We start from the raw sequence: 27,825 nt of genomic DNA on the forward strand, positions 1-27,825 counted from the left end.
TAGCCACTACTTAAATGTCACTTTGACTAAACAACTTGACTGTGTTATTTGCTTTGTGGGAAGAGAAGGGGAATTGAGTTTAAAGCTTCATGCTGCAAGAAAGAATCACTCTTCTTGGGGCACCTGGGTGGCTCAGCCAGTTAAGCATCTACCTTCAGCTCAAATCATGGTCCCAGGATTCTGGAATCGAGCTCCACATCAGGCTCCCACTCAGTGGGGAGTCTCCTTCTCCCTATGCCCATCCCCCTGCTCATGCTCTTTCCCTTTCTCTATATCTCTGTCTCAAATAAATAAATAAAATCTTCCAAAAAGTTTTTTAAAAGACTCTTTCTGCCTTTTTACTTTTTTTTTTTTTTTGAGAGAGAGTGTGTAAATAGGGAGAGCAGCAGAAGGAGAAGGAGAGAGAGAGAATCTCAAGCATGTTCCAGTCCAGTGCAGAGCCTGATGTGGAGCTCAATCCCACCACCCCAACATCATGGCCTGAGCCAAAATCAAGTGTCAGACACTTAACTGACTGAACCACCCAGGTGCCCAAAGAATCATTATTCTTCATTCTCTTATTCCTCCCCACCTCAAACATCCCTATCATGGCATCAGCACCTTTGGAACACTACCAACTTCTTATTGACATTGTACTACATAATAAGATCCAAGAGTGAGGAAGAGGGAAGGAACAGAGCTGGAGAGTTTCTAATATTGTCTTTATTAATTTTGAGCCATTTTCCACTCACTAATCATTTCCACGAACATGAGGAGAAATAGGCTTTGTTGTATGAACAAAACACATTAATTGAGAGTTTAAATCCTGAAAGCATATTTGGAATAACAAAAGTTCATGGAAAGGAAACAATCAGGATGAACTGTGGAATAGGAACTTGTATTTTTTTCTCTGGTTGGTATGCCTGAAGATATCCATGAACTCTGAAATAAAAAAAAAATGGATATTTCTATTTTATTTCATGTCATATTATTCTTTTACTCATCTTTTCTACCTTTATGTTTGTCAAGCCTTTAACTCCAGGTTTTCAGCCATAGATGCTCAAAATCTATGTCTTCATTATGTCCCACATTATTTCTACACATGTGCACCAGTGTAGGTGAAATTTGGTGGTCATTAAGTATCCATCTTTACTTGAGTACTAACCATTTTACTATCTAGGGTAGATTGGTAAATTCCTTAACTTTGTAATATGGGCAATTTATATAATACCTCATTTACAATCCCCCCCCAAGATATTATTATCCTTTATCAATTAAGTGAGTAGGGAAGAAGACATATGGAAGCTATCATGACTATCCAAGAAAGTGAAAAGTCCTTATTAGTCCTTTGATCAACAAATATTTGCTGATTAGTGTGTTTAGTACTGATTTATTAACTCAGATCCTTTTGTGTGATATTTACTGCCATATTCTATCATTAATATTTGTTCTTAAGAGCAGAGAGGAACGATATTCATTGAGCACCATGCCAGGTAAATCATGTTATGCATTTCAGTTACTTTTTAGTGCCAGTTAGGCAGGCCTCAAATTTCCATAGAGTCTGAAATAATACTTGTAAATCTCAGTATTTTCAAAATAATATTCTCTAAAATATTTTTATTCATGTTCTCCATAAAGTATACATAAATAATTAACATCTTTTTATCATTTTGTATGTACCATTTTTCAAACTACCATGCATGTTAGCCTGGAAGAAGATGATGAGACACTAATGTAATTGCATCACTGGTTAAATTACTTTATTTAAAAAGAACTATACTGGATGACTGGACAATTTTCTAATATATTTTCATTTTCCAAAAATTCCCCATTATGGAGTTAAATATTTGAAAATCTTAGTATAATATAAACATGCCAGTCTCCTAGGTTTCTCTTTTCTTCTCACTGTATATGCCTCTACATAGATTTATGTAATTTAAATTTTTTTACTTGTTTGGTCTAGTTTTCCAGAATGTGTACTCTTTAAAGAAGTTCAAGACTGTTTAAATCACTGTTTTATCCCCAAAGTCTAACTCAATAAATGTTTATTGAAAGAATCACTTTAAAGGAATCTTCTTACAAGGCAATAACTATAAATATTTAAACAACACCTTATTGCTAGCTTTTAAAGTAATTTCTCAACAGATTTAGTGAATGAGACAAGCCTGTTTAATAAATTATAGTATTCAACTTTAATTTTCCCATCCCTGATTTTCTGTCTTCTCCTTGGAACTTTGTGCACTGATTTTGTTTGCTTTTCTACAAACGTCAAAATTATAATAATATCTCTAAGAAAAAATAGTGAAGCAGAGTTAAGATTTGAATTATGGCATGAGCTTTACCTAACAATCCTAGGCTACAAATAATGCTTCTCCTATAATAAATTTGTGCCAGTCCTCATGTTTGGAAATTTTATAAAATTATTCATTTGCTCTTTGTATTAGTTTGCCATTGACACTATAACAAATCACCACAAAATTAGTGGCTTAAAACAATGCAAATGTATTCTCTTGCAGTTCTGGAGCTCAAGAGTCCATCTCACTGGGCTAAAGTCAAGGTGTCCTGGGGCTGCTTCCTTTTGGACAGAATCCATTCCTTACCTCTTTCAGCTTCTCGAGGCTGCCTATATTCCTGCCTCCTGTCCTCCTTTCATCTTCAAAGCTAGCCGTGCAGCATCTTGCTTCTGTCATTGCATTGTCTTCTTCTTTATGCAAATCTCCCTCTACTTTCTCTTACAAGAAACTGTGTGATTGCATTTATGGCCCTTTCAGATAATCCATGATAATCTACCCATGTCAGGACCCTTAATTTAATCACACTTGCAAAGTCTATTTTTTACAATATGAAGTAGCATTCACAGGTTAGGAGTTAGAACCTAGATATTTTGGGGGAGGGCATTGTCCAGCCTACCCTACCCTTCTCTGTTTAATTTGTATTTAATTTAAAATCTATGATGCTTTCCTAATAAAAGTGTCTTAAGTTATGTACTGAAACATTTATTTTTATTAAGCTATTCACTACTTTCTGTTTTAAAGAATTAAATAATTTTGATAAAAACATGCTAAATTATATTTTCACAGAAAATACAAATTTTAACCAAGTTGTCACCTCCAAAATCTCCTGAATCTGCTCTCTTTGTGGTGGTATTATGGAAGACTGTAGAAGGTCACTGGGTGGAGAGTTAGTTTGGTCAGTGTACTCTTCACACCCTAGAAAACAGCAATGGGAACTGGTAGGATTTATTTCATTCTATTCTGACATTTCTCCCCTTCTGCAAGCTTTCTCTTTCATTCATTCCTTTTTTTTTTTTTTTTTTTTTTTTTTATGAGAGGGAGAAAGAGAGAGAGAGCAATCAGTGAGCCAGGGGGTGGTCGGAAGGACAGGGAGAGGGAGAGAGAAAATCTTAAGCAGACTCCACACTCAGCATGGAGCCTGATGTGGGGCTCAATTTCACAAGCCAGAGATCGTGACCTGAGCAGAAATCAAGAGTCAGACGCTTAACCAACTTAGCCACACAGGCACCCCTGCAAGATTTTTTATTTATGGAAGATGGAAATGTTAAAAGCAAAAAAACATATGTTTACTCAATTTCACACTCCTGCTTGTACTGATGCATTGTTCTGAATATGCCACATCCTCTGAAATGTCTATCCCTCGCATCTGTGCTGTTCCCAGTCTCTGAAAAGCTGTCAACTCTATCCTGATAGCATTTTCTTAGCCATCAAATTTAGCCAGGAATCAGAGTCTCAGGGAAGTCTGTAAGCTCCTCCCATGTGACCTCAACACACCCAACCCTGTAGTTCTGATATCACTCATGATCCTAAATCACAGCTACTTATCCATTGGCCACTCTGCTCCTAGGCTGTGTGCTCCATAAATTTGGGAACTGTGTCCTCCAGATTGCAGTACCTACCATTCCACCCAACACAGAGTTGGTGTTCACGAAATGTGTATAAATAAAGGCTCATTCAATAATTGTGTGCTGACTAAAATGTATGTTTCATTTCCCAATGAGTTTACTAATTTCACTAACTTTTCTGACATTGCAATTTTTGACACATACACATTCCATAAAGCGTGATGCATAATAAGAAAATGGGGAATGTTTTTCATTTCTCATTATAAAAACATAAAACATAAATACTGGTATTATGAAAACATAAATATGTGATATATTTTCTCTCTTTGGGGGATGGAATATAGATCATCCACTGGCGCTTGAATTTGTGGTTCTGGCTAAATGAGCTAATCAAGATGGAACAAATATATATCAATACCTCTGAAAGCAGTGTCAGTGGGTCATACAGTTTCCCCCTAAGAACTGAGGCAGCATCTGACAAAGGAAATATATACATATATAATATTTATATTTTATATATTACATTAAATAGTATATAATATAAAATATATATGATTATTATAGAATCTCAGAATATTGAGACTGTGAGGACTATAGAAATTGTTGATTTTCTGTGGGTGTGTTACTTTTAAGATGAGGACAGGTATGCCTGTAGGTATTGATTTCCCCAAATCGGGGAGTCAAACCTGAGACTAGACTCTAGCCCTCCTATGTAATTAGCTTATTGCCATCTCTACTATGCCTTAATAAAATAGTTTAAACATAAGTTTTCAAAAGTCACTGAGTCTTCCAAAATTCTAAACCAGATACATAATTTGCATTTTTCTCCACCTCGTGGTAAGAAGCAGTGAAAAGAAAACTAGGTTAGGATCACACAACTTGGAGATATTGATAGAAGTTTTTTTTTGCTGCAGCCCCCAAACATTGCAGAATGGCACCTATAAGGCAGATGCTGCCTCTCCCAGGGATAGGGAGCTGCAGAATGAGGAAGCCACCTCTGCTCAGAACAGGAAGCTGCTGAGTTAGAAACCCGCTTGACAAATCAGGAAGTTGCCACTGTGACAGTCAGCTCCAATATCCTGCTGGGGATTGGCTCACACAAGAGCATCTGAACAGCAGTACCTAAATCATATGCGGAACCTTCACTCCATAGGAGTCTGGGAAATGGTGTTTTAGTATAAAAGAGAGGCCCGCCCTGGTTTTAATCTTTCTTGGGTGATCATGGGACAATTTAATCTCTGTAACCCCCAAGTAAGACAATGGATGTGAAAGCAGTTTGTCCTAAAGACTTGCAAAATGCCAGTTATTCGGTATTACTCCCATGCCATCTGTGCCCTCCTCGTTGTTACGACCCTCCCTCCTTTAGCCTCTGTGGTGTGCTAGTGGGATAAAATACAACAATCTTACTAGAATATCACTCGCTTATCCAATCCTTGAATATATCTGCCCATGAAAATAGTACAAAAGGGAATGGGGAATATGATATCTTTAGCTTGGACTTATTTCCATGGCTAAGTTTAGAAAAGTGTTTTAATGAGTCTTCTTGTTAGCAGGCTATAGCTTAATGCCATTTGGCTCTCCCTGAAGACTCTTCTAAAATTATTCCTGATCTTGAGACTTATTTTACTTTAAAGTAAAGCGGACATGCTCTGAGTCTTGAGGTGGTTCATTAATTGCCTGTGAGGAATGAGTGACCGAGAAAACTTGCCGGTGTCTTATAGCAAAATTTCGACCGATTCAAACCATGTTCAGAATCTAACTTGCTGGCCCGGGCAAACTGACCCTCCAGTGATCACTCCCCGTTTGCTGGTGGCTATGCTGTTTTTTTGCCTTCCAGATCTCAGATTGCTGGCTCTCTTCTCATTGGCCTTCCACTCACTCCCCACAATCTTTGCCATGACCCTCCTCAGTTATTTTTATTTCCAAGTCTAGGAAATAGAAATGTAAAGTACTTTCCTACATATGTTCTTTAAGTTCTCTTGGATAATGAGCCATCGTTATTGTGGGTGAGAAAGATGATCACTGATTCATTTTGTGGGGAAAACATGATACAAATTAATTTTCAGTATTGGCAGGTATTTGTACTTACACTTCCCTGTGCTTAAAATAATATTTCTTGCCATTTGAAAAACGAATTCAATATTATGATTGGTAAATATTGCTTATAAGAATTATGAAACTTTCTGTAAAATGTAGGCTATCTCAACTGTGACTACGTGGTGGTAATTGGAATTCTCTCTGATGGTGCTCAGACCCTGGGGCAACAACCTCTCTGGTCTTCCATGTTCATGTGTGTAAAAAGCAAGATGAGTTTCATCTCCACCATTCTAACATTCTTTGAGTGGATGAATGCTTAGCTACCCAGCTAAAAGTGATGACTCTTGCCTACCTCTCCGATCTATCGCTAAATAAGGATTTTAGGATATAGGATATAGGGCATTACTAGATTCACGTTTCTAATTTTCTCCTCCTTCTTCCACCTATCTCTTCTCCCTGTGCTAATAGAATTTAAGATGATAAAATAGACCCCCAGGGGTTGTCTTTCTTTACATGGTCAGAGCTAGAGGTGGACATGGCCATTAGGAGGTAACGGTGAAACCATCTTTGAGCCTTTCTTTACTTAAAGGAGGTAACAGGACAACCTCACAGAGCAATGTCAACAAGGAAAGTTTTCGCTCTCTTCCTTAGTCTGGTAGCTCATCATGAGCAGTTACATATTCAAATGAATCTGTCAGGGACAAGAGTCTGGTGCTTGAGTTCCTGCTCGGCCCGATGACATTGATTTGTGAGCATAATGCTCGGCTGCGGGATGTGTGACAGATAAATTTTATCAAAATTAAGGCACAATTAAACATTTCATCTTCCTAATTACTGGCTGTAGATTCAGCCTGATGACCATGTGCTGTAAGAAATCAGCGACCATTACACATTTTAATGGAGCACAGCTGTCTTACAGCTTGGTAATATTTGCACAGTGCCACAGAACTGTAATTTATGATAAAAAGAAAAAATGTGTATTGGCGCTTTTTTGCCAAAATAGATTAAGGATTCATATACTTTAATGAGATTTGGACCTAGTCTTGGATTATCGTTATAAATGATTTATGTGCGTGTTGGTGGACTCCTGTAGTTCAGAGTTGATTTGTGTTTTGGTCTACCAATATGTAATTCAATATCTATTCTTGAGCCAATACCGATCACTTTCCCCCTTTTCTTTTTCTTTTGCGTCTTGCATTTCTTTCGCCTCTCACAAAGAAGGACAGATGGGAAGGTAACAAAGCAAAAACGCGATGGCAGGAGGGGCCTTGTTGAAAGCAACTGTAGCTTCTTAAAAACTCATTGGGAGCACGAGTAGGGAAGGGTGGAGGTGCCCTGACTGCAGAAACAGGCAGCAGGTGGACCTGCTTCACCAACCCTGGCTTTGGGCGCAGCCACAAAAATCTATGGCTTACTGGGGCAGAGCAGCAGACAGGCCCCGCGAGGACCAAACCTGACTGCAGAACTGGCCTTTGCTCTTCTGAGGAGAGAAGTGACTGACCACTAAACCCTTCTCTTCTGTTTTTTCATTTGCAATGAGGGAAAAGACTCATTTTATCCTCTTTCCTGAGATTAGCTGAGAGTACTAATGAGGAAGACCATCAATTAGTTATTATTAGTTATTATTAAAAGGCAACATGACAGAGCTACCTTTCCTCACTACTACTACTATAAGGACTTCCAGGCTGTGATTTTGGCTCCACATCCTGTTAAGCACTGTTGGTATGTGTTCCTTTATTACCATCCTTACCGACAGAACACTTGAAAGTGAATGCTTGTGAATAAACTGCTGTCAACAAATGGTCACCAGTAGGGTCATGAGTAGCCCAAAAACGTATGCGGAAATTGTATACAAATTGTTAGTGCCTGGTGCATAGTTGTGAATAAATCAGGGAGCAAATGTAAAATGTTATATCTGATTAGTAATTACTACGCTGATTAAATTTGCCCAGGTAAATTAAAGCCATATCTTTAATCCTTATGTGAAAAGGATTCATATCTTTTCAGAAATATTTCTTTTCAGCAAGCACACTGTGGATGAGAGAAAAAGGCAAGATACCAGAATCTACATGAATCTGCTCAATTTAGGTGTTAACTTGCCTACTGAAAACAGAGAACATATCCTAATGAATTCAGAAGGCCTATATATATATATGTAACAGGGAAAGAAGAGCTCATCATTTTATCATCCCGATCTTCTCCAGGCTTGATTTATTTCGGCACTCATATGCTGGAATGTTTCATACTGTACCAGGTTGCATATGCTTGCACACTAATTCTCAATTGCCGTATGCAGTTTGTGACAACCATCTGCTTCGACCTCCCTTTGAGTTCTTTCTCCCACTCAGCCCAGCTGAAGTAAAAATATGGACAGAAACAACTTCTGCAGGGAAATGAAAAAGTTAATAGGAGAGTTAAAGTTATATTGTGTATCTGCCTTTTGCATGGATGTGCTCCTGCAACTTATGCTCCACTTATCAAATATTTCTGAAATGCAAAGCCTGACACTTAGCAGAAAGCTGTAAAGAATGCCATGTTTCCTCTGACAGGCTTGGCTGTGGAGGAAAGGTAATAATAAAATATGTACATCTAGTGCACATGGCGACGCTAGAGCCCCCTAGCACTGCTCCAGCAACCTAGACTTACAGTATGTAGCACCTTGTCACATACCAGAGGGCGAGGGGGGAGAAGAGGAAGAAAGAGAGAAATAAGCATATTTGAAAATGCCTGAAAAAAATCAACAACACATTTTGGAGTTTGACTTGAAAAGGAGGGTTGATATATATTTCCTAAAAATTTTTGCATTACGGTAGAGTTGAAAGAACCTCCATAACTACAGAGGTCATATCTCCTATCTTTTTACAGGGAGCATGAAAGGAGAAACAGGAAAACGTGTCTGAGAATTTTAAAAACAGACATTAAATTTGTGTATTTATATTTGAAAGATTTTTTTTTTATAAAGGAAATGCTTGGGTTATTAGAAAACATACCACGGTCATGAAAGTGACTGATTTATTGTAACTTCACCAAATCAAAGGCACTACCAATTGTATTGGATCTGATCCCATGAACTCTGAAATGTGAAAAAATTACATATTGAAAGCAGTGGAAGTTCTATATCTCCATCTAAATATGTTATATCTAATTCCACATCTACATCCATATCTATACCTCTCACCCAAATCGATCTAAGTAGTTCATACCATGTACATGTGTCTAACCACAAGAAAAAGAAAAATGACCTTGGGACCCAAGAAGAATGATGGTATGGGAAATTTCTGGGAGAGGAAGAAGGAGAGAAGTAATAAGAGGAGGATGAAAAAGGAGGAAAGAAAAGAACCTGAATATATCTAGAGAGGACTAGAGGCATGATCTGAGGTAAAACTGTTATACTAGTATTCAGAAGATCACCATCACAGTCTCTGTGTTCCAAAACCATTAATATTTCTACAGGAAAAGCATAAAGTGAGAACATGAGATGAAATTGGCAGATAAAGAAAAATAAATGTCCTGGATATAGCACTAATGAAGTTCAGATGGAATCAAATATAAAGGCTGGTGAATCATTACTAAAATGGGCAAAATACAAGTTCAGTGTGTTCTCTTAGAGTCTGGGCCACCAGATTCTGTCTAAATATAACTGATCACTTCTAAAAGCCACAAGTCCTACAAATATTTTGTTGCATTTTACCTTTTCCTTTAAACTTGATGGTGTATCAGAAGAACTTCAGTTGAATATATCAGAACCAGGTTATGGAATTGGGGTACATTACCTTACAATTATTGGAAAAAATTTAAAATCCTTTAAAGAGCTCAACAAAGAATAGTTAAAGATCAATTATGTAATGGTTTAGAGCATGGGCTTTGGAATCAGCCTGGGTTAAAATTCAGCTCAACTTTTGACTTTGCCATTTATCAGCTTATGAACTTACGCCTCAGTTTCTCTATTTGTAACATGACCAAGAAGAGCACCTGCTTTATTGTCATTAGGATAAAGTGAGAACGTATATGTGTATCACCTAGCACACTGCTGAGTACATAATAAATGCTCAATAAATGATAGTTCCTTTTATTACTGTCAAAGGTCTGGAGGGAACAGATGATAAAAGCTTCATGGGGGCTGGGAAGGAAGATGCAGGAAAGTCACCATGGACAGTTTGTGACAGACAGGGCACTGTGTTCTTTCATGGGCAGGTAGGGGCATGAGACGTCCAGTTTGGTTAATTGAGAAAATGTGATCTTTTGCCATCATATGATGTTGAAACTTAAATTTAAGGATTACACATTCCACTGATTCTTCGGCAAATACTCCATAAGGCCACAGTAAATGGTTCCACTTCTGGAAATATAATTCCTTTTCTACTGAACCAGATTACCTTATGAAGGCTAAGCTTTGCTACCTTTGGTTGATTAAGGCTTGAGGTCAGTGTGTGTGTGTGTGTGTGTGTGTGTGTGTGTACATATTACATATGTGAATACATAGGTGTATATATTTCCTAATATTAAAAAAAAAACACTTTTGTAATTCGGGTTTTCAAAGATGGTCTCTGCTTTGTTTCTCTTAGTCTCTTCCAGAAACCGAAAGACTTGATCACCCGCATTTTTATTTTCAGCTAACTGGTTTCATCTACTTTGATTTGTGTTGTGCAGCAGAATTTTGGGATGCCAGATGTCTAAAACACATAGGTTAAAAGCAGGTCAGTTTCAACACAAGACTATCATTTTACAGTTTAGTGAATATATTTACAAATTCCATAGTAACAAGCCCGTTGACACAGGCGCAGTGAAATTATTATCCTCTACAAATAATCTAGTACAAAAACGTCTTCTTCAGACCCTGTGTGCCTTTCTATCACTGATCAGAGCCCAGCACCTGACTGTAGGGCTTATGAAAGTTTGAAGTGGAGGAAGAGTTGCTGTAGCTTGGGGCTCTTGTTAATGACTACAGAATCCTCACTCTGCAGCCAAGCCTGGCAAAGTCCACAAGAAACAGCGGGGCTTAAATAGCTCACTGCTAGTCCTAGCAGGGTTCTTGTCAGTCAAATATATTCACTGCATACCTATTGTGTGCAGAGTGCATCTTTTCACTTGCCAATTCAGCACTGAGAGGTTGGTTTAGCTCTTTTTATCTTTATGACCTGCAGACTGGTAATAGCATTTCTAGCAGTGTGTTCATTTTAACAATAATTTATTCCAATAAAACAAGGTGGATGTTCCCTAGATATGGCCACCATATGCCCTGAATTTTCTGGGCTAATCTTGATTTCATGTCATTTTATTTTCATTCCAATAAAGGCAATTAGTGAAATACATAATGAAATGTGATTTCAATTTTTTATATTATTCTGAGATTTCATATAATGAATTGGCATATCAGAAAAAGATATTTTGCGAGGTTATGTTTATGGGTTTCTTTGGAAAGTGTGGTTACTGGGTAGGCCACAGCATTCCTTACGAAGGGGTTTTATTTTTACTTCTTGAACAAAAACTAGGCTATTTCAGGAAGGTGTGTCCACCTTTGGCTCCACTGAGGTCTTCCCCGTGCCTCCATCTCCCCCTTCAATGACCATTAAGGGCTGTATTCTAATACAGTCACGGATCTTACACCTATTAAGAATCGTTAGGTTTCAAGTCATAGAGACCCCAGTTTAAACTGACTTAAAAACACAGGAGGTTTATTAGGTCATACAGTCAAAAAGGCAAACTAGGGCTGGCTATAATTGAGACTTAACTTGGAAACTCGTATGATGTTGTCCAGGACTGGTTTTATCTCCCCTGTCCTCTGTATTGACTTCATTCTCAAATTCCCCACAAGGACCCTCATAGCCCTGTCACCTTCATGGTCTCAAAATGGCCTCAGCACTTCCAGACTTTACATCTTCACCCCTCACTGACAAGGAAAAGGAAGGTTTCTTGTGGTAGCCTCCATGGAAGAGAAATACTTTTTGTTACCAGAAGCCCTAGGAAACATTTCCATTGCTTCACTGATTCTGCTTATGTTCTGTGCCTTGTCACTAACCAGTTACTTGGTTGGAGGGATGGTATCCACCAGTGGGTTTAAGCCAATCAAGTGCCACTTTAAAATTTGGGGTGAAGTCAATCATATCTGTGCCATGCTATGTGATTAAAAACGGTTCTTCTGAAGCAAAATTTGGGTTTTGTTACTAAGATAGGGAAGGATGCTGGAAAGAATAAAATATCAAATGTCTACTACAGGTCTCTGTGTTTGTGCATACCATCAAAATACAATTTCCTAGGGTAAAAGAGCATGCAATGCAAAGCAGTCAAATCATGTTATCTGTACACGTTGAGTGTTCAGTCAGACTCACCAGCTGAATTTTTTTTTTTCTGAAGACCAGGCACATAGTTCATAAGATGAAATTTCATGCCTGAGACAGAGCTATCCAGAGATGCTCAGGTTCACTCACATGTAGTCAAAATTACAGATGTCAAATCAAGAAATTCAAATCAATCAAGTGGGCATAATAAAGAAGCATAATAGTATCAGCATTTCTTTTAAGAAGCACAGGAAATATGAGGACTCCAGAGGTCCTCGGATCCCCAAACAAAGAGAAGCGTTCTAGGATTATGAAGCTAAGATGAAATCCTTCATATGGTATCTTCCAAACTTGCTCCACTATAAGTATTACCTGGGGGAACATCTTTAAAACACAGATACTGGATTTCCACCCCAAACTTTATGAGTTGGCAGCTCCAGGGGAAGGGCCTAATATCTGTATTTTCAAAAATAATCAAATTGGGGAAACAATCAACTTACTCCACATCTCCTATTTGTCCACTGTGAAAGTCAGATAAATTTATATTGAAAGGGAGGAGGGGGGACACCCCTTGAAATTGCCTCATTTATTCATTCAGCAAATGTTTATTTTCCGTTTATTCTGTCCTAGATACCATGCTTCTAGGCAGTAAATATACAGAGAAGAATAGTCAGATAAAGCCTCTGGATTCATGGGATTTATGGTGTTTAGGGAATATGATTAATAAATAAGAAAATACATAGATAGATGACTACTACAAAGGAGAATTATAGGCTGCTAGAGGAGTGATTAGGAGACCTCTTGTCATCGGGAGATCCTTAACCACTTATTCACTAGTCCACGTATGTGATATAATTGAGTCTCCAGTCATATGTGACAAACATTAGGACAAGTCCAAGATAGACCACACCCCAATGGAGCATGACTAGGGAAGCAAACTGGCCTACATCGTTTTAAGAACATCATTGAAAGAAATATTGGGGAAACGCCCACGGCTGGTGTTTATTCTATCTTCATACATCTTCCTAGTGTTTATTCAGGCAGAGCTGAACCTATTTCTTGATTTCAAAAACCAAATCCCTAGAACCAAAGGGATTGCTGATTTTACTATCTTCAGCATTTATAAGGGCGAATATCAAGATCGTGCATGTAGATATAAATGCTGGTACTGTGTGTTTGAAACAGGCCTTGCGATTTGGTCAACTTAATCAAATAGGTCAAACTTGTCTATGTTGTTTCTCTCACATAAAATATGAATATCATAAAAGATTAAATCAGAAGATGTTTTGTCTCTTGCATTCACAAGAATAGATGACTTTCTATTCTATTTCTTTTCTATTATTACCTTTTTAGGGTAGTGATTCACTAATGTGTGAAATAGTGCTATTACGATGCTTCTTTTGTAAATGAGAATTATTGTTGGGATACATCACACATTTTTATTTTAAATACCAAAGTCCCAGGGGCTCCTGGGTGGCTCAGTGGTTGAGCATCTACCTTTGGCTCAGGTCATGATCCCGGGGTCCTGGGATCAAGTTCTGGATCAAGCTCCCCAAAAGAAGCCTGCTTCCCCTCTGCCTATGTCTCTGCCTCTCTCTGTGTCCCTCATGAATAAATAAATAAAATCTTAAAAAAAAAAAAAAAAGAAGTCCTGAAACTTGTTGATTCAAATAACAGAGTAGAAATGAACATTTTGAGTTTCTGAATATACTTTCAGCTCGGAAGTCGGTATAGAAACTGGAATCCTATTAATTCTACTAAATTGAGATTAATATATTGTCTAATAAAAATGCTATGCGTAAGGCAAAGGAATAAAAGTATTGGGTAATTATGATACAAAGATGAACATCTCTCAGGTTTTAATTTTGAATTAAAATTCTGTAGTCCAATATAGAAAGATTCTCACCTTACACCCAAGATTTCAAGATAGTGTCACCCTTGTTGTAAACCGGCTTCTTGTTTTCCTCCAAAGTAGTTAATTATGCAACATAATGTATCTTTTAACTCAGACAGGACTTTTAAAAAGTATCAAATTATAAAATGCTGCTGTGAGATTGAATTCACTGGTCAATATACCTATGATTTCCCCTGTCTTGAAAATATAACTCAAGATCCCTGTTCATTATAAAATTCTTGTTACTAGACTGATTTTGTGTCTTTGGAGAGAAAGCCCAATGGCCATTAAACTAACTCTTTACACACAATTAGTTGCTTGTTTTTTTTGTAAGTTTTGAGTTCTGCCTCAGTTGTGAAACGGAAATATCTTCAGGAAAATTAAAAATTCAATCAACAAATCAATATTTTAATTTTACAGTATAGGCATTTGAAAGTGCTGAGACTGCTGGGGCTTTTGTTGATGATGCTGTTGTTGTTGCTATTGGTTTGGTTGATTTATTTGGTTTTCTTCCAGATGTTTAACAGCATAAAGATATAGCCATAAAAAATCCATTCCTAAGTAAATGAACATGCTTCTCTTCCTTATTGTATAGAGCAGATACAGATGACTATAATCAGTATACTTGCTGGCAATTACATAACGATCTTTTGTCTGAGTAATATATGGCTCAGAGGCTACAGTATCAGCACAATAGGGTGCAATGCTTGAGGGAAATCCTTGGGAAAAAAGTCAAAAGCAGGAAAACAAAACAATTGTCTACTTATGAGTACTGGCTATTTTGAGGGTTCAGATGGTGTGCTATTTATTGGTCAGGCAGGAGGGATAGACAATGAGCAAAAGAAAACATAATTACAGAATGGAGAGAGGAAGGGACCTGACAACATCATTTGCTTTACTAGATCCAGCCATGCTGCATACAACTTCAGACTTTCCACATTTATGAGCCAATACATTTCTTTTTTAAAACTTATGTTACGTTGTACTTGGTTTCTGGCAATTGCAGGCAAAGTCCCAACTAATATATCAGGTGTTGAAAAAATATGGTGCAGAGTTCTGTTCATGGTTATGAGAGAATGAAAATAGAGCACGATGTTCTTTATTATATGTTCATGATCTTTATTAGCAAATATTGTAAGTTTTGATAAAATGCTATTTTCTTATAAATTGAAAGCTACTCAGAAAGTGGGTTAGAGCTGATAACAGTTTTATTGAAGGCAAAATAACAAACTAAGATAATGTTTTCATGCTTTTAATAATTACTTTTGTAATTAGATGATACAGGAGGCTCTGCCAAAACAAATTCTATAAACCCTTTCTAGAAGAAAAGGACAAATCAGTCTAGGATGTATTATGGTGGTTTATTGTGTTTAAGAATTTTTTTTAAAGATTATTTATTTATTTATTCATGAGAGACACACAGAGAGAGAGAGAGGTAGAGAAAGAAGCAGGCTCCATGCAGGGAGCTGGATGTGGGACTCGATCCCTGGTCTCCAGGATCAGGCCCTGGGCTGAAGGCAGCGCTAAACCATAGAGCCACCTGGGCTGCCCATTTATTGTGTTTAATAGAGTCAACCTGATGTTCCAAACCATCTGCCTCTCTAACACAGGTGACCATAAGTTCAGTAAGTTATGTTTACTAACACATAGAACTGTATGTCATACATCTGGGGAATGTTGTTATTAAAAAAAGGAAATTCAAAAATTTTGAGCACTAAACTATACGTAAAATTATTGAATAATCCTAGATAACTGAGGCCTTGTAGAAAGGTGACAGATTTTAATGATTCTTAAGCAAGAAAAAGACACTCAGAATGTAAGAAGGATTGTAGAATCCCTGGAGTTTTTAAAGACACGTTTTCTTCTGGTTTAGTGTCTGTTGCATACTTGAAGTAAATACATTCAAAATTTTAGTCTGGTGTTTCCTGACACCTGTCTTATTGAATGAAAGTTTGTATTTTAAAAAGGGTGGGAGGTGCGCCTGGGTGGCTCAGTCAGTTTAGTGTCTGACTCTTGATTTCAGCTCAGGTCATGGTCTCAGTGTCCTGAGATCGAACCCTGTGTGGGGCTCCACACTCAGCAGGGAAGTTTGCGTCAGGATTCTCTCTCCCTCTCTCTCTGCCCCTCCATCTGCTCATGCATTCTCTCTCTCAAATGAATAAGTTAATTTTTTAAAAGTAAGTTTATACCTCATTTAAATGTTTATTATAAATGACTTATACTACTTTGGATACTGGATAAATGGATTTTGTTTTCAAAGCCAACTTCACCTCTAAACCTTCATTTCTAAACCATCACCACCAAAGGTTAATCCCTGGCATCAAAGATAAAATAAAAGGTGCTCCGATGTTTGAGTATGATAGAGAGTCACCTATGAAATCCAGAACTCAGTCTTTGGATAATTTCTTCTTACCTGATAAGCATGTGTTGCTGCAGGAGTCTGCATGTTCTTTTTTACCCTTTTCTTCTGATTTTTTTTCTTTTTCTTTTTACATGCCAGTGTAATTAACATTCAGTGTTCTATAAGTTTCAGGTGTATAATATAGTGATTCGGCAATTCTATACATTACTCAGGGCTCATCACAATAAGTCTACTCTCAACCCTCTTCACCTCTTTCACCCATCCCTCTGCCCACCTCCCTTCTGGTGACCATCAGTTGGTTCTCTACAGGTTAAGTCTGATTTTTGTTCATCTCTTTGTTCATTGGTTTTGTTTCTAAGTTCCACATATGAGTGAAATCCTATTCGTCTTTCTCTTATTTCACTTAGCTATTAGCCTTTAGACCCATCCATGTTGTTGAAAACGGCAAGATTTCATTCTTTTTATGGCTGAATAATATTCCATTGTATATACATATCATATCTTTATCCATTCATCTATAAATGGTTACTTAGGTTGCTTCCATAATTTTGGCTATTGTAAATAATGCTGCAGTAAGCATAGGGATGCATATATCCCTTTGAATTAGTGTTTTTGTATTCTTTGAGTAAATATCCAGTAGTAGAATTACTGGATCATATGGTAGTTTATTTTTAATTTTTTGAAGAACATCCATATGGTTTTCCACAGTGACTATACAAGTTTGCATTCCCACGAACAGGGCACAAGAGTTCCTTTTTCTCTACATCTTTACCAATACTTGTTGTTTCTTGTGTTTTTGATTTTAACCTTTCTGACATGTGTGAGAGGATATCTCATGATTTTAACTTGCATTTCCCTGATGATAAGTAATGTTGAGTGTCTTTTCATGTGTTTGTTGGTCATCTGGATGTCTTCTTTGGAGATATGTCTGTTCATGTCTTCTGCCCAATCAAGAAAAATTGGGTGGCTTTTTTTTTTTTTTTGGTGTTGAGTTGTATAAATTCCATATATATATATATATGTATTTTTTTTGACAGGGGGTGCATTTGCTTCATCACTTATGTTGCATATTCAAACAAATACAATAAACCCTGTTCTAAAAATGTAAGGCCTCTCTGCAAGTTCTGTATTATTTTAGAATTCCTATTGGCTAATAAAAGTGGCTTTCCACTACAGAACTGGGACTATCTAGAAATAGCACGGTGAATTTTTTGCACGCAGGATATTATGTCTTATGTCATGGCACAATTGAACAGTCTGAAATCAAATGTTCATATGTGAACAATGATTATAACTATTGTTACATTTGCATTAATGCAATTGTATGTTACTTTAATGTTATAATCAGTAATAAATGCAAATCATTGTTACATTAATCAGCTTATCCACATATGTACAGTTGGCTCCCCAAACATTAACTATATAAAACTTAAAGGAATAACAGTATCTAGCTGCATATATGTTCCATTTCTTCAAAGAGAGACTTGGCATTTTCAGTCTTCCTTCCCTAAGTCACATAGCTAGTTGCAAAGGCCAATGTTATACAATGCTGAAGACCATGGACAGATACTGTTCATATGACACTGAATTCAGTCATCCTGATCCCCATCATAACACCTGTGCATATCTGTCAATGCCTGCAAGAGGATGCATCCCTGGATGAAGTCATCAAATCTGATCTGCTCCCATACTTGTCTGTCCAACTTTCAAATGAGAATGTCATGAGACCGGTCAGAGAGCCAGTACCCTGAGAGTGCTTGCTTGAGCTCGTTCTTGTTAATCATCTCAGAATTGCCCCTGTCATAGGTGTGAAAGATGTTCTGCAGTCTGTGATGGACTTCCAGATGCCATTGGACTTGCTGAAGTTCATGCCAGCCTTGTTCTCTCGGTCAAACATAGGATTGACCTGAGAGGCACTGGATTAAATGGAGCCCAGGTATTTGCCTATATATGCAGATATCTTCTTCCATTCAGTAGATGGTCTTCTGTTTTGTTGCTTGTTTCCTTTGCTGTGCAGAAGCATTTTATTTTGATGTAGTCCCAATAGCTTATTTTTGCTTTTGTTTTCCTTGCCTTAGGAGACATATCTAGAAAAATGTTGCCACTGACAATGTCAGTGAAGTTACTGTTTGTGCTCTCTTCTAGGATTTTTATGGTTTCAGGTCTCACTTTTAAGTCCTTAATCCATTGAGTTTAGGGTGTAAGAAAGTGGTGAGGTTTCTGTGTGTAGCTGTCCAGTTTTCCCAGCACCATTTGTTAAGAAGATTGTCTTCTTGCCATTGATATTCTTGCCTCCTTTGTTGAAGATTGACCATATAATAGTGGACTTATTTCTGGGCTCTCTATTCTGTTCCATTGATCTATGTCTACTTCGTGCCGGTACATACTATTTTGATTACTGCAGCTTTGAAGTATATCTTGAAATCTGGGATTGTGAAACCTCCAGTTTTGTTCTTCTTTTTCAAGATTGCTTTGGCTCTTTGGGGTCTTTGTGGTTCTATACAAATTTTAGGATTATTTGTTCTAGTTCTGTGAAAACTGCTATTGGTATTTTGATAGAGATTGTATTAAATCTGTGGATTTCTTTGGGTAGTAGGGACATTTTAAACAGTATTTGTTCTCCCAATCCATGAGCATGGAATATCTTTTCATTTGTGTCATCTTCAATATCTCTCATTAATATTTTATAGTTTTCAAAATACAGGTCTTTCATCTCCTTGGTTAAGTTTATTCCTAGGTGTTTTTAGTGTAATTGTAAATGGGATTATTTTCTTAATTTGTCTTTCTCCTACTTTATTATTAGTGTATAGGAATGCACTGGATTTGGGGTGCCTGAGTGGTTCAGTCAGTCAAGTGTTCAACTCTTAGTTTTGGCTTAGGTCATGATCCAGGTTGCGAGATCAAGCCTCCTGTCGGGCTCCATGCTCAGTGCAGAGTTTGCTCTGAGAAATTCTTACCATCTCCCTCTCCTTCCCCCTTTGCTCCTCAACCCACTAGTGGTGTCTTTCTAAAATAAATAAATAGATAAAATCTTTTTTAAAAATGCAATGGAGGGGCACCTGGGTGGCTCAGTCAGTTAAGTGTCTGCCTTCGGCTCAGGTTATGATCCCAGAGATCAGTTCTACCAGTTTTTTTTGGTGGAATATTTAGGGTTTTTTTTCTATATATAATATCATGTCATCTGCAAATAGTGAAAGTTTTACTTCCTCCTTACCAATTAGGATAACTTCCTCCTTACCAGTTAAGATGACTTTTATTTCTTTCTTATGTGATTTCTGTGGATAGAACTTCTAGTACTATGTTAACAGTGGTGAAAGAGGACATATTTTTCTTGTTCCTGATCTCCCTTATACTTGATCTATTCCCTTTGGTTTATTTTCCTTTTTTAAAATCTTTTCTCTGCTTCTTATATTTCCATGTTCTTAGTTTCTTCTTTCTTACTGGTGTTGTTCTTACTCATAGCTAATAAAAGACTCCACCAATTTTTTTAAAAAGATTTTATTTATTCATTTATGAAAGACACAGAGAAAGAGAGGCAGAGACATGGGCAGAGGGAGAAGCAGGCTCCCTCTTAGTCCCTGTCATAGGTGTGACTCCCTAAGCAGGGAGCCTGATGTGGTACTTGATCCTAGGACCCCAGGATCATGACCTGAGCCAAAGGCAGAAGCTCAACCACTGAGCCTCCCAGGTGCCCTAAGACCCCACCAATTTTTATCAATTTTTATTTTATTAATCTGTTTGTTTATTATGATCCTGGCACTTAGTATAATTTGTATGATTATGATTATTATTAAAGTATCTGGTTAAATTTGACCATGTAGTGGTTATTGAAGTTAACAATTATTTGGAGAATTAGTATGAAGCATATGACGATGATGGCTTTTTCCATTGAGAGTGTTATGGGTGGAACTGTGTCTGCCAAAATTTCACATGCTGAAATTCTAACCCCCAGCCTCAGAATAGGAACTTATTTGGAAATAGTGTTATTGCAGATGGAATTAGTTAAGATGAGGTCATACCAGAATAGGGTGGGTCCTAATACAATGTGACTGATGCCCTTATAAAAAGGGGAAATTTAGGGATCCCTGGGTGGCGCAGCGGTTTGGCGCCTGCCTTTGGCCCAGGGTGCAATTCTGGAGACCCGGGATCGAATCCCATGTCGGGCTCCCGGTGCATGGAGCCTGCTTCTCCCTCTGCCTGTGTCTCTGCCTCTCTCTCTCTCTGTGACTATCATAAATAAATAAAAATTAAAAAAAAAGGGGGGGAAATTTAGATGCAGATATGGACAGGGGGAGAATGTCATGTCATGACATCGGAGTTATTTCATTTTATGCTTTTATTTTTTAGATTTTATTTATTTACTCACGAGAGACAAACAGAGAGAGGCAGAGGGAGCAGCAGGCTCCCTGCAGGGACCCTGATGTGGGACTCGATCCCAGGACCCCAGAATCATGACCGAAGCTGAAGGCAGATGTTCAACCACTGAGCCAGGTAGGTGTCCTTGATTGGAGTTATATCACAAGCAAGGAAGTATCAGAAGCTAGGAGAGAGGCCTTTACTAGAACTTTCAGAGAGAGCATGACCCCTCTAGCACCTTGATCTCAGAAGTTCAGCTTCCCAAGCTGTGACACAATAAGTTTCTATTGTTTAAGTCACCAAATTTGTGGTTCTTTGTAATGGCAGCTTCAGGAAACTGACACAGAAGGTGTGCTTTGCATGCACTTTGAGTAGGGATAAAGAAATCCATGCCTTTGACTGGTGAGTATACCTTGTGCTTAGGAGTTTATCTTTTTAGGGTCACTTAGAATCTCTCTTGTCCTCCTCAGCAACCTAGTTGATGTAGATAGTTCCTGTCTTAGCACTCAAAAATAATAGAGTTCAAGGGCAAAAGAACACATCTATGGGATGATCCTTCAACTCTAGATTTAGCACTGATTTTTTGATCCATCACATATTATGTATTTGTGTTTACTATCTCAGGATATTAGTATCTCTTTACCGTGCACTACTCAGTCCGAGTTAAAATATGCTTTCAAGAGGATGCCTGGATACATTTATAGTTTAATGAGCCAAATAGCTCAGTATTCTAAAGATAGGTCAACTGAAAGAAGAGTTCAATACAGTCTTTCCAGCCAATTAAATATTTTTGAAAATAGCTCTTTAGTTAGGCAGTTAAACCTAAATTTTCAGAGAGAGAGTGGGTAAGCTTAAAAGCAGACTAATAAAGGAAATAAACTATTAATTATAATTAAAGACTTTATTGATTGAAACTTGACTACATTGTTAACCAACTTAATTTAATTCTAGATTTTATCCTGGCTTGAGCAGAATGTTTTTTCAAATTGTTCTGACTTTCCCAGGCCATCAAGCTAATTTCTAGACTGCTTTTTTTCTACCAGACATGCATCATCCATATTCAATCATCAGTGTTTATTTGTAAAATTCTTAATACCAGATCTTGAATTAAAAGCAGAAATAATAGTGATAATTTATATCTATAGGATGCTTTACAGTGAATAAGGCACTTTATATAACAGAGGCTTTCCTAAACTGTTTTCATATATACAGTCTACTAGGTGAAGAAAACTTTTTGTTTATTTCTGGGCACATTGAGTGCCAGGAACTAGTAGGCCCTTTGTCAATGACCTGGTCACCTTTGGGCCCCACAGTGAAGCAATTTGTATGAAGTTCTATTTGTCCTCAAAACTGTTTAAGTGAGGAGTACTTGTTACTGTAATTGTGTGATTTAAATAAATAGTATGTAAACCAGTGACATAGGAGTGCAAAAAAAGAAGATTGTATCTATAAAATCTAAATTAATACTTCAGAAGACCAAAAAAGACAAATCACATAAAAAATCAATTTGAAATTGATCATGGGACAGACATCATAAAAAATTTGAAACAAATCTGGAAGAATGCTACCCAGTTGCTTTCCAAATGCTCTAAATTAGTACATTAATTTTAAAGAAACCCAGTAAAGGGGTGCCTAGGTGGTTCAGTTGGTTGAGCATCCGACTCTTGATTTTGGCTCAGGCCATGATCTCAGAGTTGTGGGATCCGGCCCCTATGTTGGGATCCGTGCTCAGTGGGGAATCTGCTTGGGTTTCTCTCTGTCCCTCTCCCTCTCCTGATGTTCCTCCTCCTGCTCATGCTCCCTCTCTCTTGCTCTCTCCCTCTCAAATAAATAAATCTCAAACAAAAAAACAAAGGCACACACTAGAAATCATAGACAATACACTTAATGAATGATTGACAGAGGAAAGAAAACTCATCTTGAATTACAAAGCCATGTTGTGGTTGGTAGAATAATCTTGCCATCCCTATCTTCAAAGATACCCACATTCTAATCCTCAGACCCCATGAGTATGTGACCTCCATGTGGCCAAGGGGCCTTGCAGTTGTGATTAAAATAAGGATCTTGAGATGGAGACATTATCTTGGTTTATCCTGTTGGATCCAATGTAATCCCAATGGTCCTTCTAAGTGAAAGAAAGGTAGTAGAGTCACAGTGAGAGAAGGATATGTAATGAGAGAAACAGAGAGGGTGATGCTGACTTTGAAGATGATAAGGAACCCTGAGCTAAGGAATGTGGGGGAAGTCTAAAAGCTGGAGAAGGCAAGGAACAGATTCTCTCCTGGAGCTTCTGTAAGAGGCTGCCCTGCAGCCCTGGAGTCTTAAAGAGAGTGTTAAGCCCAGTGAAATCCATTGCTTGCTTTTAGCCCAGTGAAATCCATTTTGGACTTCTGACCTCCAGAAATATAAGATAATTTTGTATCATTTTAAGCCACTGTGCTTGTGATAACTTGTTATAGCCGCAAAAATAAATTAATTCACATATTTTAAAAGTTTGTTTATACACATATGGAGGATAAGTGTATATTCATGATTAAAATGAAAATAAAATTATTGTAGTATGTATGTATCATTTTTTAACAATTTTGAATTTACCTAACTTTTAATTAATTGGCTACAGGCTCCAATTTTTTGGAAGAGAGGAATTTATTCTATGTGGTATCTCATTTTATCCACAGGACAGGACACAATGAAACAGGAATTTCATGAAGTCCACATCACAACTGCATTCAAAGTTATTGTTTTGTCTCTGGCTCTGGCTTTATGATTGAGGTGAAGGAAGTCATTTCATTTCCTTCTTATTTTCATTTATGAAAACTGGGGGTTTGGACTTTTACACTCTAACAATGTATGATTTAAAAATTTTCATCAAATAATCTCGCTTATCTTCTCTCACCTGTTTAATTTGTAGCTGAAACCCTTGGGTTTATCTGTGCTTTAGCTCTGATTTAACTTGAAATTAAAGTCCGTGTGCTTCACAGCTGCTGGCTGCCCTTAACCAGGGACTTACGACTGCAATGTTTGAAGAACACTGGAGTCAAGAGACCAGGATTTCAGATCTGATTGACACTAACTAGCTGGGTGTCCTTTGACAAATCTTTTAATCTTTCTGGGCCTTAGTTTTCTCATTTATAAATTATGAAGTTGGAATCAATAATTTTTAGGGTTCTTTCTACCTTTATAATTCTATGACTCCATAATTTTAATTCCAGGAAAATTCAGCACTAAGGAATGTGGAACTTCGTTTCAAGGTGGGAAGAAAGATGGGGTGGGTTACAGGATATCTATGCATGTTCCTGTATATTCCTATGTGTATCTTTTCCAAGAAGTTGAAAATATTAAGTCCTATAATTTACCTAGTAAATCATACAAGCCTAAAAACTACAATTTAGGTGTTTAGACACAAATGCCTTTTTATTTGGACAACCTTGTCTCAGCCATGGATCTAGCTCATTCAGCAAGACACAGAAAGTTTCCATTCTGTTATGGACATTGAACTGAGTACTAGAAAATCTCCAGAATCTCACACAGGAGGAATCAGACTTGAAGACAGATCAATTATAATATCACCTGGTAAGTGCTGTGACGGGGGTAGAACAAAATGCAGAATGTGGGCAAGGGAAGAAGTAGTCAACCTTGTCTGTAGTAGTAACGAAGGCTTTTGAATTTTTTAGAGTACAAGCTTTTAGACTCATGAGATGCATCCTGAACATTCTAAAAAGCAAGTTTGGGGGCTTGGGGGGTTATTTCAGGCACAGAAAATGGCCTGTTCCAAATGCAGGGTGTGAAAGGCATGTTCCATATTTGGAACAAGGTGAAAATTTCATCATGTTTAAATATGGAGCAAGTGTGATAAAGGACTAGACAATTACATGGAGGATAAGACAGAAAAAAAGTACAGGCCATTTTATACCAAGCTAGAGGCAACAAGGAATCAACAAGTGTCTTCATGGAGAGATGACATGATCAGGTATTAGTTTTAAAGGATTAATTCTAATAGATATTGGGAATGTGTAGACTGAGTGTGGGAGGTTTTATAGAAGGAAAGGGCAGAGGAAGTTTCAAGAGATAGTAGACATTGAATTAAAGCAGTGGCATCTAGCAGCCATTTCTGAAAAAGAATCCATTGGCTTTTATAAATGAGTATTCTTTCCCAAAGCATTGCCCTCTACCCCAGCAGGGGCTTCCAGGTCACAGACCAAGTCTTGGTTTATTCTCCAGAGCAATCATGAAAGATATTTTAACAATACAGAGCTCTTGACCGCCAACAGAGATAGCACAAAACACGTCATATTTTAAAAACACATGTAAACAGAATTTACAAGGATCAATGGATTATAAAGTGGTTTCTTATCCCCTCTCCAGGCTATGAATACATTGTGAAATCTAGGGCAGTTAAACACTGTATTTAAATTCGGATGTGATATTTACATATGTTACTTATTCTTTTTATAAAGATCTGCCCTAGTGAAATTTAATCAGCCTTTGCAAGTTTATATACTGTGCCTGTTAGAAGAATAGTTTAAATGAAATTGTTGTTTTAACCTGACCAAATTATCCAACTAACCTTACCAGCAGTGGGATGTATTAGAACCAGGTTTCACTACAAGTGACAGAAAGTTCAAATAACAATGTCTTAAAAAGGATGGAAGTTTGTCTCATGGATAAATAAACAATATGTAGCATGGAGCTAGGAGTAGGTACAACAGTCATCAGAAACTGAGGCTCTTTCCATCTTGTGGCTCTGCCATCCTTAGTCCATGATGTCTACCACATGGATTCAAGACTGCTGCTAGAGCTCTAAGAATCATTTTTTACATTGCCAGTAGGAAAGAGGAAAACATGGAGACAGTTGGACCTTTTTAGGGACTTCTCAGATTTCATGCATGACACTCCTGCTTCCATATCATTAGAATATATTTACATAGCAGCAAGGTAGCTGAAAAATAGAATCATTATTCCAGATTCCAGTATTCTGACTAATAATTGGAGTATCTATAACTAAGGAAGATGAGTCTATAAGTAAGGATGGAATACATATTTAATACAAATATATACTAAATGATAACTAAACTGGCAGTCTCTGCTGGAAGGGGACACAGGACTAAGTGTGAAAATAATAGTAGTCCAAATGATCTTTTCGTGACCAGTTCCATAATTAACAAAAAAAAAAAAGCCTCTTGGTAGTTTGGATATAGACTGCCTAGGAGATACATCATCTGGGAGAGTGGCAACTGAATGGTTTAGCTGTTCCAAGATTCTTTTCTTGCTTATATATATATATATTTTTTGAGATAACAACGAGAAAGGTTGGTATGGCAGTTTGTCTCCAAGATGGCTGCCACAACTTCCTTAACTTCTGTCCATACCAATGGAAAACCCTTAAATTATTTATTTTCTTTGGGGAAAAAAGAGGATTGGTGATATATTCTTCTGGTGTTTAATATTTTATATCATTACATCACCCAACACCCTTGCCAACACTCACTCACCAACTACTACCCTGCACAGCACCCTTCCTTCCTCTTTCCAGGCTGATGAACATCATGCCCTGATGGTATTCCAGCTTCAAAGGGCAGCTGCTGTTCCAACACTTCATACTCTATTTACTCCCTAGGGAAAAGCCACGGACATCTTATAAATTAATAAAAAATTCTGGATAAAGAAGTACTTATGTTTGATTGGTCATCTCTCTCTCTTAGGTCACATGGGAGCTTGTGCCTGTCCTTATGCCCACCAGAAAGATGTTCCTGGCTCAAAGCAGAGACTGAGGAGGCTAGTTATGGGACATGACTTCAGAGTGTTAGAGCCACATAGTACCCTTAAATAGTTTCTCATGAGGTAAGGGGTGGAGGGGTCACTTTCCTGCTTGAACATAACCCTGGGACATACGTAACCCTTTAGATTAATTAGGTAGATGCTATTAGAATTTTAAAGTGGGGAAGAAAAAAAAAAGAGAATGGTAGTTGTGGCAGTTTGTCTTCCAGATGGCTGCAGCCATCGTTCCTTTTCTTTCTGTGGGAGTAAACCATCCCTTCATTGAGGGGTAGAGCTTTTTCCTCCCTCCCTTTCGAATCTGGGCTGGACTCTAAGAGACCTGCTTGACCTATGTTTGAAGCCTTGCAGGTTACACCTGGGCCTTTGGAATGCTTACTTTTGAAAGGCTCATTTGGGGGAGACCAGCTGCTCTGTGAGGAGTGTGACCTCCTGTGGCCACCATGCCATGAAAAGTCCAAGCTATGCACAAGGGTCCTGCGGGGTGGGGGTGGGGGGGCGGGATACTCTGTGTGGGAAATGAAGGGCCATGTGCCTGAGAAAGCCTTCTTAGAAATGGATCCTCCAGACCACTCACCCCAGCTGAGGCCACATGGATCAAGATGAACCATCCAGCCACAGCCATCTCACATTCCTGACCCACAAAACTGTGAGTAAAATAAAAGAAGTGTCTTAATCCCTTAAATTAATCCTTAAATCTCTTAAAACCCTAAATAGCATAAATAGGTAACTGAAAAATTAAAGAAATAATATAATACAGGGAAATTTGAAGAGAAAATGAGTAAGAGGTAAAATAAGGTTGAAGGATTCAAAATGGTGTGAAAACCATAAAAGTCTTTGATGAAGCTGAATTTCAAAGAAACAAAAATGCCAGGTGATGGGGAGCCAGATCCATAAAGCCAAAGTAGAACTATCTAAGAGAAAAGTAAGTTAACATAAGGAAAGACACTCCCAAAAGGAAAACAAGAATCTCAGGGAAAGGGAGAATTTGACTTGCATTGCACATAATCTGGTCATACTCACCCCAGAAGAACTGTGTAAAAACCAAAACTGTGTAATGTGAAAAGGAATCTAGGAGAAAGAAAAATCTCGTTGATGTTAGCATTCACATTCTAGAAGTAATGTCTATATATTGAAGGGGTATATGGGCTAGAAGTTGGTGGTTTATAAGTGGAGGAGACATAATTCTTGCCCCCAGGGAGCACATAAACATATCAGATTTTTGTCCCAGAATGATAGCGTGGTCACTGCTCCCATTATGAAGAAATATTGGAACCTCTACTCA

General features: G+C 37.7%; 1 long non-coding RNA gene and 1 pseudogene across 1 annotated transcript; both read right to left on the reverse strand.

The window, feature by feature from the left end:
• Positions 1–684: 684 nt before the first annotated feature.
• LOC140619991 (uncharacterized) lies at positions 685–27,825 on the reverse strand. The gene is made up of 3 exons (XR_012019746.1): positions 27,564–27,825; positions 26,258–26,378; positions 685–921 (listed from the first exon to the last, which is right to left on the reverse strand). It is a non-coding gene; the product is annotated as an uncharacterized lncRNA (long non-coding RNA).
• On the reverse strand, positions 17,949–18,306 carry LOC140619990 (programmed cell death protein 6 pseudogene; annotated as a pseudogene).

Source organism: Canis lupus, chromosome 28 (assembly GCF_048164855.1).
Source record: "Canis lupus baileyi chromosome 28, mCanLup2.hap1, whole genome shotgun sequence".
Taxonomy (NCBI): domain Eukaryota; kingdom Metazoa; phylum Chordata; class Mammalia; order Carnivora; family Canidae; genus Canis; species Canis lupus.